A 17,354-nucleotide genomic window follows, 5' to 3' on the forward strand; every position below is an offset into this window, starting at 1 on the left:
CGGTGTTTGACTCCTCTTTCAGAGCGTACCCTATTGAGAATCATTTTTAATGATGGTATGCTTGCCAATTGAACATGTCCTAGCAAAACAGGATTGGAAAACCTGGTCTTGATACTTCCCTCCTAAACTCATCTCCTACCAAATGCATGAAAGACAAGAGCTGGGATCCATCCAGGACAAAAACAAACTGCCAAAGAGGACAATTTGGTTATGGCAGCTGAGGGAGAAACTCTGTAGGAGAAAGGCGCACAACTGGTCAGTGCATGCCTTCAGAACTGGAGAGGAAACAAATTAATGCACTGTCTGAAAGCCAGATCCCCTTCAAACATTGAAACATCCAGTATCGCATGCAAAAGCCTATCTCAAATTATGTACCTTAGAGGTGTCTTGATTAGTCTTTTGCATAACCAAACTTGAAGTGGTGGAAGTGGGACACTGATTATTTATTTGTGAAATTGGTGCCTGTGAGAGAATTTCTGCTCAGCTTCATGTGGTCCAAAAACTTCCATGTTGAGTCCATCTGTGGCTGGTCAATTCCAGCAACAATGCCAGTTTTTAAATCTTGGCTGATGTTTCAAATGCAGGACACTTATACATCAGTACCAAGTCCTGTACAGAACTGAGGAAAATACATGTGTTTCTGCATATATGTAAAATTCTAACTGCTTGTATATCATTCATTAATATTATTACTGAGCCACACAAAACCCCTCTTTAAGGTTCTTGGCTCTTGAGTTAGGTTTTTCCCCTCTGAAATCTGCTGCTGTCACTGGCTGTGCCAAAGGCTGCTGACATAAAAGAATTAATCATCATAATCAGAGTAAAGAATTATTCATTTTCTCATTGAAGTGCCCTTGCACTGATCCTTGCTAGATCAATACTCCAGAGCTAATGTGTGTTACTATGGCACATTGGAAGTGAGGGCCACAGCAGTGCCTGCAGCAGATGCTCAAGGTACCTGCCATAAGTCAGCAAGGTCACTACTCAGTGGGCATCGATTTGCTTTTCTTTTGTGCTGCTGTTCAGACCACTGAAAATGCTTGTGCTGTCAGCCTGTCTGGAAATGGGGATCAGAAATTAGCCCTGCAGTGCCTGGCCTTCCAGGGGTCAAAACAGGCAAGCTTAAGCTGTTTTAAGGTAATCTGGTGGATTCAGGCTGGAACAGACAAATGTGTCAATCTGTGCCAGCACAGGCCGGATAGAATGCGATGTGTTGCATTTTCTCTGCTTATTCAGTACAGCTACAAGCACGTGCTCTGTTTGGGATAGGCCTTCAGAGCTTGCTGTCAGAGAAAGTGCATCATTGTGGTTATCTTAAGGTAAATTGCAGGAACAGGATGGAACAAAATTGAACATGTATTCTCACTTCATGAAAACAGGTCAGGGACAAAATCATATTGGCTCCATTTTTCTTCATTGCTGTACATTTCCTTTGAAAACCTTGTCCCTGGTTAAAAGAAGTTCTGATTTGAGAGAGGGACAGTTCTAACATGTAAACAGGAATACCCATGATTTACATGTACTCCAGGAAACCAAGACCTTGATAAAGTATTAACCTTAGGTTTTTTAACCTCTGTGATGACCATTTAAACAAAGCTTAAGTAGGACTTGAATTAAAATCACAGCAATACTTATTGTGCCTGTAGAACCTAAAAAAAAAGCTCTGGCCACCTCTGTAAGCTCTCTTCTTGCATTTGTTTATGATGATGACAGCACCAGCTGAATTCATTGGTGCTCCTGTAGATTTAATGCATTTTCCTTTATACTCAAGTGTAATTTAGCACCTCTGAGTGGGAGTCTTTTGATCAATCCAGTATTGCTGGTTTTCTTTCCAGAAAATTAATGGGAAGATCATTATAATGTACTGAGCAGCTAAAAAAGTAGCAGGCATGTCACAGAGAGCTAGAGGACAAACTTAGAAGTGCTCAGAGTCCTATTTGTTCAGGCAGAAAGACATTAGCCTGTCTTACAAGATACTACATGCATCTGTCCAGGTCCTGATCGTATTTCCAGAGGAGCCAATGGCAAAGTTCCCATTTACTCAAGTGGGAACAATTCAATAATCTTCAGTATCTACAGTTCATCGTAAATATCAGGAGGTGTTATGGAACACAACATGAGCATAAGCAGAAGAGGGGAAAATGAAGCAAAGCTTTTACATGAGGTTAATATGTTACCCATTAGCATGAAAATATTTGTTCTAAATTTCAACAGTTTCACTGGGAAGTGCTCTCAAGACTGAAAGATGAAGCTGCTTAAAGCAGGAAGAGATAAGATTCTACAAGATGCAGAAATGTAATTACTGTAATCTCCTGAAAGTCATCACGTAATTAATAAATATTTGCTAAAAACTCAAAGCACTTGGGACACAGACAAATTTTATTGTCTCTTCTTTGTAGGTACATAAATAGAAAACACGGTAGTTGACAAAATCACGTCCTGAATAGTCCAGTTGGCAGCAGCCCTCTGCACCTTGGACTCTCCATCTCCTACCCATGAAGCTCCAGACTAAACATATTTTATAACTAAGGACAGTTCTTTTTTAAGATAAGTGTGCTGTAATTGGCTACCACACATGGGAAATTTGAAGCAGGGCCTAGCTTTTGGCTTCCATGAGCAGGACAGACAAAAACCAGCAAGACAGTATCACAGATGTGAAGAATAATCCATGGAAAAGCCACTGGTTTCCCTTTGCTAAACAAACAGTAGGTTCACAAGCCTGTACTTCAATACGGAAGGGGGAAAAATAAATTGCATTTCTGTGTCTCACCAAATTAAGCTGCTACAGATAAGCAGGTTTGCTGAGAAACAACTGCAAAGCATGAGAAAACCTGTTGTAGCTATCCATACTCCTACTATTTTCTAACACTAAGGTAAGCTAAAATGTTTGCTGCATTCTTTTACACCTCACTTCTGCAGCCTGTGATTCTCTCACAGTGTTCCCCAAACTTAACTGTAATTTGAAATTCACTTTGGTTTCCTTCTGAAATGAGAAATACTGAGTGCCTCAGGGCTTGTTTTCATCTTGATGTTACATCACATCTGTTGAAGATTTTCACATTACAAAACCACTAAGTTTTTAAAAAAAAATTATTAGTGTTAGAATGCCAAACCTCCGCAATTTCTTTAACAGGTAATACAAGTATTTTGCTGCTATAGTTGCCTGTTGCTGTTCCTACTGTTTTATTTTTGGCCTAGAGAAAGAGGTTGATTATTTTGGAAGTGATTCCCTGCTAGTCAGGCACATAAACCCTTGGGATGCCTCCAGTCTGATTTAAATTCAGCACCTTATTTTGATGGCAGAGACAAGGATGAGGCCCTTTGAGATTTTCCCACCATCAGGAGAGGTGTACAGAGACCTCACCCTGGATGTCAACAACAGTTCACAGGGTGTGCCAGCTCAAGGTGGTAACAACTGAAACGTGACCTTTCACTAGACTACTTTGGAAGCCTGCAGAAACCCAAATGCATCCTGCCTGGAAAAACAACTACTGCAAAGCTTCATCCCTTGAGAAGGTATTTGCACTCTGCTTCTTCCTCAGGAATAACAGAATGTGTGCACAAGCTTGTACAGAACTCATTATTACCATTTTTACCTTATTTAAAAAATAATAGTCTATTGAGTACAGATTAAAGCGAGAAAAAGATGTAGGAAGTTCAATAAAGATGTTCCCCTATCTAGAGCTGAACAACAAAGCTATACTGGGCGCTTTGAAGGAAGGGTATGCAGAGGACAACACCATATGCTCACAGTTGCCTTTTTCAGCACCCTCCTCTTAAGTCTGGCAGAGCAGGCCAAGAAAGCATTATGCAGAGCTTAACCTTGGGGCTTTTGTTTGCCAAAGCATTCACAGTTCCTGTGGAGCACCGTGCAATTCCTTACCAGGCATTTAGCGCATACAACTGCTGCTGCCAGATTTGGAACATTAAGAATAATCCAGAAGTTAGATAATAAATTGCATTCCTTCCACATTCTCCCCACTTTCTTGATGTTACATGCTTTTCAAAGATCCCCTCCTGACATTTACCTGCTAGTACTGCACAAGAACACTGCTGTGATCTACTGTCGAAAGCATTTCTGAGCAGACAGGGCCAACATAAAATGTAGCAGGTTCCATCTACACCTTCAGAGAAACACTGCTCTGTTGCTCAACAGTTCACAAAGTCATCAGCAAATTAACAGCTTAAGAAACCTTTTCTGCAAGCAACATTTCTGACCTTGGTTTAAGTCAGTAAGTTTTAGTCAACCAAGGGTAGACCTGTGCCCAACATCCTGCTGGTGTGGGAGCATGGATTCCCGCTATTCCCTGGGCTCTGTCAGGACTGCTGCAGCCTGTGTAGCCACCCCTGCAAGCACCAGAACTCACTCCCAAAGGAAACCACTCACTGCCACAAGCTTTCCCCCTCCTCTCCTTGTCACCAGCTGCGCCTGACCATCACATTTCCCTTGTAGAGAAACCCAAGCTGTCACTCACCCCCAGGTCAAGTGACTCCAGGCCGGCCAAAGCTCCTTGAAACCTCACAGTTCACTCACTGCCTGCTCCCCTTGGTATAACCTCTTTCTACCTGCACCCCTTCAGCAGGGCCCATCTGACTCTGTGTGGGGCAGGTGAGCGTGGCTTCTCTCCTCAGATGGCCTCCAGCATTCCCACACATGGCAATTCCTGCAGCCCTGGACTGTTGCTGTTGGATGAGCTGCTGTGGCCGCTCTGCACATTTGCAGATGCTGCATGATCAAGTACTGAATCCTGCTGTACCTTCCCATTTCTTCAGAAGATAAAATGTTGCAGCATAAAGTATAAATAACATTTATCCTATTTAAGATGTGACAGATCTCCTATGCTATGCTATTTTATTATATCTAAAATGAATTTGCAGATGATGATATATACTTTCTGCTGACCCTGAATGTTTTATCATTAAAATCCTAGCACCCTTATTACAATGCCTTCATAATATATTAATATGACTATCTCAGCTTCTAGAAAAATAAAATATAACCTCATGGTCTTTTATATGCTGTAATTTTTTCTTGGGTATTTAAAAAAATATTACAGCTATATCAGATTATTAACATTGAAAATGAGCCAGAGTCCCTAAAGTGCGATATAAAAATATCTGAAAGTCTTTGTCCTTTTGGAGATGTTTGGTTCTCAGATAATAACTTGCTTCCAGGTTTGTAGAGAAAGTTAAGAGGTCTTCCCGCTTGCTCCACAGCTGCTCTCATAAGCTGCAGCCCAGCAGGAGAGCATGCCCTGGGGTGACAGGCATTGCTGCAGCTGACAGAGAATTAGTGTCAGCCCAAGCAGTGATCTGACCTGTTAAGTTGCAGGACATGGTGTTTTGTTTGCAACTAAGCTCAGGTCCTTTGGTGAAATACCCTAAGGTGAGAACAAAAGCCAAATGATCTGTCATGTTCTTTAGTGGACTAAGTCTAGCATCTGCTTTTTGTTCTAATACATGGAATATTGCCAAAATACATTACTAATGAACCTGAGGGTTGTTTTTCTTGTACTTGTCTCTCGTAGCCCTTCAGATCCCCAGGTGCTGAACAGTGCTCTGTGGGCTGTGGTCCTTTGCTCAGCATAATTTCAGCCCTTTTCCCTCCTTCCAAAGCCCCACTGTTGCCCACTCACCTTTAGGGTTAACTGAACTGCAGGAGTTGATGTCTAGTCCAGTAAGCCATGACTGTGTTAGGATGGGCTGTGTGCCAGTGAAATGCAGACTGTGGACTGTCCTTGGACAACCTCCCCCTTGTTCTGAGCCTGCAGGACCTAAGGGGAAACTGCCTGGGTCCTTTCAGAGTTGCTCAGACACACTTGCAACTGTGGCAGGGTCTGCACCATTGTGTTGCCCTTTTCCCAATATTAGAGTTCCTTCTGTCACTAATATTGGCCATTTGGTGTGTGAGATCAAGCCCATGAAGCCTTGGAAGTTGCTTTTGTAGTATGGTAAGTTATGGAGAGCCCAAGCACAACTCACTTCTATTTACCCAGAACTGGCAGCTGGGAACAGCAGTTCTTGTCTCAGGAATCCTAGCCCAGCACCACACACTGATTTGCAGGGAGCCATGTCTGCCTAAAGAATCATGTCTAATCAAGAACCAAGGCAACGAGCACAAGCTCCAGCTGCTTGCAGAGCCCATGCTCCCTCGAGCAATGCCTCTGCTCAGAGCCTTGCACACCCAAGCTAACAGCACACAACATTTCATTCTGAAGCTGAACAAAAAGACCAGCACAGAAAGCTGTTTGTGTGCTTTGGTTCTCTGCAGACAACAGGACTCTCCAATTTCTGAGATTCAAAATTAATGAATACATATATAGAATTAGTGTCTGTAGTTTAAAAAACCCTCACTGAAGACTCAGGTCAAATTGTCTGTGTTAAGTATAGCAAATCAGTAAACAATAATTTCCTGTCACTTAAATTACAGGAGTTGTTCAATTGATCTTGGGAAAGTTAGAAATGTGCTGAGATAACAAGTATCCACTTGCAATCACAGAATCACAGAATTAATTAGGTTGGAAAAGACCTCTGAGATCATCAAGTCCAACCTTTGACCTTGTCAACCACACCGTGGCACTGAGTGACGTGTCCAGTCATTTTGTGAACACCTCCAGGGATGGTGATTGCACCACCTCCCTGGGCAGCCCGGTCCAATGTTAAACAACTCTTTCTGTTAAGAAATTCCTCCTGATGTCCAACTTGAACCTTTCCTGGTGCAGCCTGAAGCTATTTCCTCTTATCCTGTTGCTTGCTGCCTGGAAGAAGAAACTGACCCCCATCTGGCCACAACCTCCTGTCAGGGAGTGATAAGGTCCCCCCTGAGCCTCCATTTCTCCAGACTGAACATCCCCAGCTCCCTCAGCTGCCACTCACAGGACTTGTACTCCCTCAGACCCTTCCCAGCTCCATTGCCCTTCTCTGGACACGCTCCAGCACCTCAATGTCTTTCTTGTCGTGAGGGTCCCAGAACTGGACACAGCACTCGAGGTGTGGCCTCATCAGTGCTGAGTACAGAGGGACAATCACGGCCCTGGTCCTGCTGGCCACGCTATTGCTGATCCAGGCCAGGATGCCATTGGCCTTCTTGGCCACCTGGGCACAGCTGGCTCATGTTCAACTGGCTGTAGACCAATTGTTACTACATGAAAAATCAAACACCTTATCTTGATTTTAAGAGCCCAGTTTGAAAACAGTTTTTCCAAACTCAGCTTTCACATATCCTGAGATCTCTCTTGCCATCTTAATTGGAAATTTATGGCACACTGGATCAACTGTTTGCTGCTACAGCCACACTCTGCAGGGAAGAGAAAACCAATATAACACTTGAATACCTTTTGAAGGTGTGGAAGATGAAGTAGAAGTTCCAGGAGATGGAATTCCTGGGTCTACTGTATACTGCAATATATTCTGAGGCATTGGAATTGCATGCTATCAGTCACTTCAGATTGATCCTGAGATCTAGTTCCACCAGAAATCTGTGGTCATCATTCTTATTTCTGCCGTGGAAAGAGAAGTCTTTAATTTCACTCTTGCATTTTGTTAGCCACCATGAAATATTCCATCAGGGCTGAAATGGTAAAAGCTGTTTCTTCATCTGTGCCTGTAAGCCACAAAAGCACTAGTTTTTCAATCCGAGTTCTATAACTCTTTGGAGATCCAGAAAGTTTGTAAAATTCTCTGCTTTTACTAATGCCACTACTCCAAATATTTGGATTCCAGGTTTATCCCATTGTGCCTTTATCAGTAGAAAAGTAGCTTCTGACCAGATGGTCTTAAATTTGTGCTTCTAAATATTACAGAACTTGTCAGGAAAAAAGGTCCTTCTGTCACTCGTCCATTTTACACAGAGAACAGTCAGTTACATGATAAATAAACTGTGTCACTGACCAGTTGTCTTGGTTTTGAAAGACAGGTGTCTGCTAAGGAAGGCAGAAGCCTCCCCTGAAGTGGCAGATGTAACCCCTTCCCCTCCGAGTTATTATAATTTTGAAATCAAGGGCCTTTAGGCAAAGATGTGGGAAATAAGAATAACAGGTCTTTACTATATATATATAACCAGTCAAACAAAACAACAATAACTATGGCAGTAACAGCAAACAATCACAAACCCAGTCCCAGCCTTCTCGGCGGTCAGACCCTTTTCCCCTCGGGTGCAGTTCTGCTCGTGGCCAGCAGGGATCTCCTCCTTCACCTTACCTTTCCCTTCCCTTTACAGTATGGTCCCATTTCATCCCTTGCCTTTAAAGGAAATTGATTTTATTTTTTGGCTGCTGGGGAGGCAGGGGTTGGGGGCAGAACAACAGTGAGGAGAAGGAAAAGCTGAGTTTGTAGGGGAAACAGGACTGCTTTCGTGTCTTCCTCTTCTGTCTGCGCATATAAAATTTAGGCAACGAGTAAACCTTCCCCATCTGTGACTATGCAGAAGTAGGTTACACTGCCTAAAGCAAGTGAAATAACTCATTTGCCACTTTTACAGAACTCTCTGCTTTATTAGTTTTTTGCTGATAACTTTTCTTTCCAGGCATATAAAAGGTAGGTAATTGAAATCACAAAGGCAGCTTAATACCTGAGCTATCCTATCATCAGTTGGATGGATCTGAAACCAGATTAATACTGTGTTAGTTCTTTCAACTGGTGTTGGGGTTTTAGTTTAGTCCTAGTTTTTTTCCTGTTAAAGGAATTTTTTCCCATATGCATGTTGCTAGGGGACAAATGGCTGTACTTAAGGAAGACAAAAGAGCTGCCCACTGGAGGTAGGGTGGGCCTGGCTACTCCTTTGTTTCACCTGGGTGTGGGGTCAGTTCGCTCTCTGAGTCGGAGAGAGAGAGAAGTCCGCCTGCTTCGGCTACTTTGCTTTCTGCTGGAAACAGAGCCGGGATCCCAAGGCCGCCCTCCCTGCCCCGCTGGAGGCCGGGCTGTGGCCGCCCTGCTCCGCTGTTGCTTCGAGCTTTCGCTGCGTTGTAGCCCTGCTTGCCCTGCCTGCCTGGGACTCCGGGGGGGGTTCTCCGTTTGGATACATCTCGTCTGTTCTCCAAGATTTGTGCTCATCCCTGCTGCTCCAGCCTGCCGCTCCAGCCTGCTGTTCCCGAAGCTCCAGCCGGACACCGGGGCCAGCTGTCCAGGGTTTGTGAAGCCTTTGTTCCATCCTTCCCCGGTATCCCAGGGCACCAGTGCCACGTGCTCCCTGAGCTCGCTCCAGAGCGCCCCCTGCAGCCGCGGGGGAACCATCGCACCTGCCCTGCTCACCGGGAGCTACCAGCGATCCCTGCTGGCTGCGAGCAGAACTGCACCCGAGGGGAAAAGGGTCTGACCACCAAGAGAGTCCTTATGCTGGGCAACTGCAGCTTCGTAATTCTGCTGTTTTTTAGATTCCAGCATACCAAATGCAAAGGGAAGGATGGAGAAGCACCTGACTTCAAATGTGTTTCACCTCACCTGCCACTCACAGAACCTGAAGACAGAATACCATGAAAAGTGTGTTTGAGGATTGAGTTGACTTTCTTTTCAGCTGCTGCTTTTAATGTTTTACTGCCTGCTTTTAATGTTTGCAAAGCTTTTGGCTATAGAAGATGTATATGGCTGAGAGGTTTCTCTTGGTCTGTAGTCACTGCCACAAAGGACTTCCTCCGGGCTCCTTTGCCTTCCTTCCTTAGCTCCTCAGAGACCTCTGCTGCTGTCCCAGGCAGCAGACCAAGGGGAAGCAGCTTCAGTTAAAGCTCCCCTTGTAGCAACAAAAACCATTGATCAGCCACGTCTGTCAGTGCCAACAACTTTTTGAAGCTGGCACTCTTTTAATGCCTGGCTTCCCTCTGTATTTAAGGTTCAGGTATGCAGTGTAAAGAACCCCCCTGCAGAGTTATTTTCTTTATTTCATCCTATTGAAAAGAAAACCTGCTGCAGCTGACCAGCCCTGAAAACATCTGTTCAGATCCATTTCAGGCAAGGCACGGGAGGTCGTATTCCTCCCCTCCAGTGCGCTGCTCCTGGCAGGTGCAGAGCATTGGAAACACTAGCTTGGAGACATCCAGGCTGGGATTAGAGGCCCTGGGTTGTCCTCAGCTGCATTGGTACTTATTCAGGGCAGTCCCTTTAAGTAAACCAGAGTTATTTTGTATTTATACCTAGGTACTTACTGGGCTGTTGCATTGAAAGATACTAATCTTGCTTTCACCCCTGTAGGATATTGATTTTAGGAAAATACTCAATGCTTCATTTCTCAGGGATGCAACAAAACTTAATGGATCATATACTTAGGGATACACTACCATTAATTTCTAGCTTACATTCTCACTCTTTCACAACACCAAAATGTCAGTGGCTTTATGTTGGGGAGGATGAAAGTTTGGTAAGGTATGTAGGTTTGGCAGAAAGGTCTGTGAATGTAGAAGCTGGGGATGAGGTAGAAATGAAAGCAAGTTTTGATATAGAATAAAAGATGTTTTGCTGAAACAGTGATTGCTGAGTAACTGAGAAGGCAAAGGTTGGAGATGAGTTGGAAGGAGATTTTTAGGAGCAGGACAAAGGTATGTGATTACAAACAAAGACATGTTTTTCACCAAGTAAATAAGTCTCAAAAAGAGGATAAGTCAATAGAAAACATGTCTTTACCAAAAAGAAAGATATGGCAGGCAAACAAGAAATGTTGATGTAGCAAGAAGAAGAAAGGTCTAAGAATTTTCCACTGTAAGCTTAAATTGTAACTTACTCTTGTGATTGGATAATAATGACTATAATATGGTGATGGTAGTAGCTATGTTAGGCTATAGGCAAATGTAAAGGTATTGTGTATGGTGCTTATTGGTTATGTGTTAAGATACTCTGCAAAGGAAAGTATATAATGCTTTGTAACTTGAACAGAAGGTGGCTTCAGGTATGCCTACAGCTGGAGCTGGCAGCTGTAGGGCTGGCTCTGGATACCCACTCCCTGAAATGCTGTAACTTCGCCTATGCAAGAAACAGCTTTCAAGAGAGCCGCCTGAAGTCCAGACATCCTTCGTGAAACTTTCTCCTATAGCTTTAGCCTTTTCAATATAATTTCCTCTGAGAGCACACAAGGAAAAAAGAAGGCAAAAAATAAGCTTTTCTCTAAATAACACCCTCCACCTTTGAGCATGGAAGAAGAGTCATATAAAGCTCCTTCCACTTACCTTTTCTTTGAGCAGGCTAAAAGCCCCACTTATTCCTTGATGATTGACTTTTGTTTGTTTAGTGTGGCCCTTATTCCCTTCTTGTTCACACATTTAGCAAGCATGAAGGTTTGCTGTAGTTGACATCAGTGGAATTTATCAGGAGAAAAGCAGACAAAAATGTAAGTACTACTGGCAGAAGAGGCAGCATCTGAAAGCAAAAATATGCATTTGCTGTTACTGAAATGAAAGAAATTAAACTGATACTTGTCTATTTGCAGCTATATTCCTTTGAAGCATTACAAAACCCCCTGAAAATCTAGATGTTAGAGACTGTATAATCACTTATAAAGTTAATGTGCATAAACATACATAAAATGATTGTTTGCCTTTTTCCTGCACAGCCCTTTTACTGTATTACTGTATAAATCAGACCTACTTTATTGTCACTTGCTTAGCTTTGTACTCTTTTTAAAGCATCTCAATGAATGAATACATATTTCTAGATCCTTACAGCCTTAAACCCCAAATTTATTATTGTATTTTCACAGCAAAAAAGGCCTTCCAGACATTTTTCTATGAAGCATATTACTGGAGACAGGACTGGGGGATTTAATGGCTCAAAATATGATTTCCAACCTGGGAGGTGTGTGACAAATCTGAGTGCAAAACGTCATGTCACAGAAGAGTAGAAAGTCTCCACAGGAGAACTGGAAGCTCCCCAGCCCTGTCCTGTTGTGGTGGCGACTGGCATAATGATGGACACAGTTCCCTGAAGATTGTAATATATTTTTTCTTGCTCCTGCTGGTACCCAAGAGCATATGGCCACAGTTGTATGGATGAGACAGCTACAAGTCATAGCCACGCAGAAACCAGGGGAAAAATCACCCTGATCGTTGGAAACGTATGGATCCAGTTGAGGCTTGAAAGCTGGACTACAGCATGCCCTGCTGGCAGTGCATCCCTGCGTGCCTCAGAAAGGGTGATCCTGCAACACAGGGATGGAAAATGATGTTTCTCCCATGCCAAATGAAGTGCTGGTTTAGAGAGAGCAGGACAAACCAGAAAGGGTGGTATGGGAGGTGCTGCCTCAGGATTATGCTCTGAATTTAGCAATCTCACAGGAGAAAAAACACAGACAGGTTAGAGAAATGTTGCAGGGCAGAGGAGAGACGTGCTTACCAATTTTTTCTTCTAATTGATCAGATAGATCTGTTAGATAGCAAAGCCCTGGTTTTCTGTGCTGGATGTTGTACACTCAGAGAGATGTTTTGCAGGCACACAGTGTCTCTTGTTGCAGCAATGCCTTTGGCTGTAGTCACATGTGGGACAGGTTCTGGATGCTCAGAAGGGGAAGAAGTATCACCTCCCTCCATGTAAGACAGACAGCCTGATAGGTTTTCCTTGCTGCTCTTACATCAGTCACAGCTTTCTCTGTTGGCCCCTATTTGCATTTTATTACTTACCCAAAAGCCCTGCATGTGCACATTCTGCCCTCAGGGACCACGGAGGTTATGAGCACGAGTGGTGCTGGGACGCAGGGAGCCCACCAGTGTCCAAAAGTGGTCAGTCCTACTTCCGAAAGGGGACTTCAGTGAGAATATGTGTCACAGTGGTCCTTGCCAATGGCGTGATGGCTCTGCCTGTAATGTAGATGTCTGTCTAATGGGCACTGAGCTAAGACCAACAAAATACTACTCATACAGGCCATTGAACAGCTTCTGATGTTAATGATTCTTGATTACCACTGGCCCAAGCTGCATCTGTATTTTATTAACACTGTGTACAGAGTGAGTAGAATTCCAGGTGGAGTACAAAGTACCTTTTCTCTTGTTTTGCCCATAATAGCAAAAGCTTAAGTTGTACTTGTAGCTGTTTTATGATTGACCTTAAACAGCGCATTTGCTATAGTGGAACATCGCAATTTCTAGGGAGTGGAAAGATCACACAGAACTGGTCGATGAGCTCTATGATGCAAATAAAAATAGTGCCATGAATGTTCAAATAAATATTTCTTTTCATTTTGTCTTTTCATTTTTATTGCTTCCCCAGGTCAGTTGAAATGAAATTGTCCTTCACGGGTCAAGCTATGGCTGCTTTACAGACAGCAAAAAAGACAGTGCTTTAGATCATTAGAGCCCTGGAGATGTTACAGCAATCCAAATGATTTGCATTTCTGAAGGAAAGGCTTTTATTTCTGAACTGTTCACCTCTTATTGATATAAAAATGTTCCTTTTTTTTCCTCATGAAAATGCCTGTCCTCAGAACTGAAAAAAAAGACATTCCTAACCTTGATGGGCCACCTCTCCATCAGCTCCCTGAGGAGCTGTCCACTGCACTTTCAGTGCAAGTGATGCTGATGGAGGAAATGAGCACTTTGGGCAGTGGAGCTGCACTGGGACTCAACGGATAAAGTGGAGGGAAAGGAGGTGGAAGACTCAGCCCTGGCTCAGGGGCCAGATAGGCCACTTCCTCTCACAGGGAGGGGGCTGCTCCTGCTCTGGCAGCTCCGGAGACCCGGACCTTTTTATGAACTGCCTGCTAGCAGGCAAAGCTGTGCAGCCTTGGCAGAGTTTGAGTCTGAAGTGGATGTTTAGATGAGACGCTCTCACGACCCCATCAGATGGGAGACATGATACCCCCACACCTTGACTCCCTCCTCCGCCACCCTTCAGCGGGGCTGACACAGTGCCACTTCAGGACGTGATGGGGACAGAGCAGATGCTCAAGCTGTGAACAAGAACCGCAGATATCAGACTGGTGGCACTTGTAGGGGCTATGCCTCCACTGCATTTTCTTGCTTGAGTCATCTGTGTACCATGTTTTGCTTTCCTGCTTGGTTCCCTTTTGTCCAAGAGGGATCCCTGCCTCTGGGAAGAGGGTGGCTGAGGCTGGATGCTGCCTTTGAGAAGGCTTCCCTTCCCTGGGGTGTCTTTACATGGCTCTTATGTTCAGCCCTTGTGGTGGCTGTCACTGGTGCTGCCAAGAGAGGCCAGGGCCCTGCCTTGGGCAGTGCTGGCCCGTGAAGTTGAAGTCAGGCTCAGGAGACGAATGAGGATGCATGAAAATAGTGTATGACAAAAGTTAATAGAAAAGAATGCCTCATTGCCCACAGAGAGGTTATTACATTTTTAAGGTATTTATGAACAAATAAAATGCATCTACAACTGGAGAAAGAGCTTACCCTGCACCTGCCATGTTCCCCTCCCCACCTTCCAGCAATCCTCTCACTTATTAGCATTTCAACACTTCTTTTATTTGAAGTACAAACTGTATTTTACTAATATTATTTCCATTCATGCTGTGGAAATGAAACTTATGACAGTGTTGATTTCTCAGATCTCCTCAGAGTCTTTGAAATTTGCATTAGATTATTCTAATCACTTAGCCTTGTTGTATATATTTACTCAAGTACTTTTGATGTTTAAACAGATCAGGCTGTGATGAGATGTGCAGGGGGAAATATATACCCCAAAGAAAAGGAATGCTCTTTTTTCTCAGAGCACATCTTCAACTAGAAGTTTTCAGATAAAACAGTGGGTCAGTGCCTTCAGGACCTGAGGGAATGACTGCAAGACTGGGAAGATGGAGGGATTGGCTCCGCCTTCAGCAGCAGGCAGCAGAGATGGAGTGGGACTGGGTCCCTGCAAGTAAGAGAAAGGTGGTGAGGACTCGTCCTCTCGCATCCTTTATCACCAATGTAACCTGTGCTCCCGGCCATTTGGCAGAAGAGATTGTCCAGCCTAAATCCATGATGAATGAACCCATACCTACAGACACAAGGTTCTGGGGACTGAGCAGAAGGAGCAGCTGCCAAATCCCAGCTCCACTGAATTCAGTGGGAATAGTAAAATGTCCATTTTTAGGGACAGCAAAAAGCCTGGGACTGTGGTGCAGTTGTGGTAGCTCTGACCATGACATCCAGGCAAGTCCTGTAGGACCTGTGCTGCTGTGGGCAGAAGGCAGGGGATCTGGGGAGCATTGCAGACGTATGTTCAAGTTAATTAATTTGTTTTCAGGGCTGGCTCTGTGAGATCCAGAATGAGAGGCAACAGGAGGAGCCTTTACACAGCAAATGTGACCAGGAAAAAGTGGTGGAGCAGGCCAGACAAAGGAGAAACAGATCCCTTGAGGGTTGAAGGAGATAATCTTTCTGGAAGATACAGGATATTGCCAGCTATCTCACATGAAGTTTAGCTTCACAAACAGTGGCGATCATATTTCTATTTGCAATCCTTAAAAGTATTGTAAAGGAAGAATATTCTGGATTATTATCTTAACTTTATTTACAATGAGATCCAGAGAAAATCATCCATTACAATCCCTGTATGGCCATTCAATGAAGAGTTGGACTTTATGATCCTTGTGGGTTCCTTCCAACTGAGAATATTCTGTGATTTTTTGATTCTGTGATTATCCAACATATTACCCTAAAAACTGTAAAACCCATGACAAACTGTTTCAACACAGTTTTGATTCTGTAAATTGAGATGGTGAAGTTTGTGTGTATGTACCCCGCCCCAAAAAAGAGGAGCCTGGTCCAAGAATATGCACTTCCATAAACACAATGAGAGATGAGAGCGGACTTTCTCACTCACACACTGAAATGGATCTATCCACTTAGACATGAAAATAACACGTTTTGAAAGAGTCTAACAGTTTGAATTGTCACCAATGAAGACAGCTTTCTCCAAAGGCAGAAAAGATCTTTTAGCTCTCCTAAGCTTGTAAACCATGTAGAGTCAAGTAAAAAAATACAGAACAAAATTTTAATACTCTGCTTTATGAGGATTCAGAGATCTAAAGAGGTTTTAAAGACAACATTTTCAACTTCATAACCATTTCACAAGCAAAAATTTCTAGAAGCAGTTCTCCCTCCCTTCCTAGGACTACCTAAAACAGGGCGGCCAAGCCTGAGCTGGAAGAGGAACGAGCTCATTGCCAGTGCTGAATGGGCAGTCATAAACTTCCTACTTGTCCTCCGAGGATGCAGCAGAAGTGTTGGGGAAGATGAAACAGGAAAGCCTTATAAATATGATTGCCTGACAAAAGATTTTGGGAATATGAAAACTACAGGCAACATCGAAATGAAAGCCACTTTTGAAATACCAAGTCTTAGTTACTGAACAACTAGAAAACAATGGTATGGCCGACTGAAGGTAATCCCCTTTTGATTGAACAATACCCTCTGCTTGCAGGCAGGTCCAAGGGTCAGAGCAGACCCTACTAGCTCAGCAGAAGGGGTCCAAAGAGTAGTTTTTAGGAGTTAAGATGTAACACTCTATGGTAATATAACAATTCTTATAGGCTGTATGTAAATGCTATAGGATTTGTATCTTGTATTAGATTGGTTAGTGGAAATTAGAATATTCAGTACAGAAGATGATTTATTGTATTGTAACCAGGACTTCACAATCCACTCTACTTACTCCCTTACCCGCTTACTCTCTTACTTACCTCCCCTTCGCTCACTCTTACTCCACTCTTACCTACTTGCTCTTACTTTTACACTCTTGCTCTCTTGGGCCTGCTCCGAGCTGAGTCTGGCAGCTCTAAGCAGTGCCCCTGTACCCACGCCCTTTGCAATAAACCGCATGTTCCAAGATCTGACTTCAGAGATCTCTCGTCTCCGTCCGTCCCGACCGTCCAACCCACCCAAGCTCCTACAAGAAGGAACACCTCAGGGCTTTAATTCTGGCTGATTTATTTTGTCCTTCTTCGTAACTCACAAGTTACATGCCTTGCTGCACTGGTAAAGAGATACTGTGGCCCATGTGAGACAGACAGGAGAGAGAGAGAGGCTAATGGCCATTTCTCACCTTAAGGAACAGGAATTTGTGAAGCAATCAGAAACACAATGAGATTCATAACTTTCCTCCCCCACAAAAGTATGTTAGCACACACAGCAATACTCACATGGGGGTTTTTAGTCCCAGAGGAAACCAATTTCAACAGGGGCATTTTGACTAACACCCCAGGTACTGCTTCAGCTCCTCTCCATCTGTAGAGGAAGAAATGCATATTGGTGCCTATCCAACATTAGTAGAACCTCCCAAGATGGGCAGGCTCATAACATGCATTTGAGATCTAGTTCTATTTGAAGCAAATTCTTTAAACAAATATTTATGAATAGGAGTGAAAGATGTAATGAATGTGCTATGAAAATGGTGCTATGAAATGGCTTCTGAAGTTAGTTTTGCTCAAGTTGCACATTCCTAATGAG

General features: G+C 43.6%; 1 long non-coding RNA gene across 1 annotated transcript; it reads right to left on the bottom strand.

Annotated features, from left to right (window-relative positions):
* Positions 1–7,172: 7,172 nt before the first annotated feature.
* On the bottom strand, positions 7,173–17,132 carry LOC109146307. Its single transcript, XR_002048252.2, has 3 exons — positions 17,048–17,132; positions 11,151–11,340; positions 7,173–7,603 (listed from the first exon to the last, which is right to left on the bottom strand). It is a non-coding gene; the product is annotated as an uncharacterized LOC109146307 (long non-coding RNA).
* Between the last annotated feature and the right edge of the window lie 222 nt (positions 17,133–17,354).

This window comes from Corvus cornix, chromosome 4 (assembly GCF_000738735.6).
Source record: "Corvus cornix cornix isolate S_Up_H32 chromosome 4, ASM73873v5, whole genome shotgun sequence".
Classification (NCBI taxonomy): domain Eukaryota; kingdom Metazoa; phylum Chordata; class Aves; order Passeriformes; family Corvidae; genus Corvus; species Corvus cornix.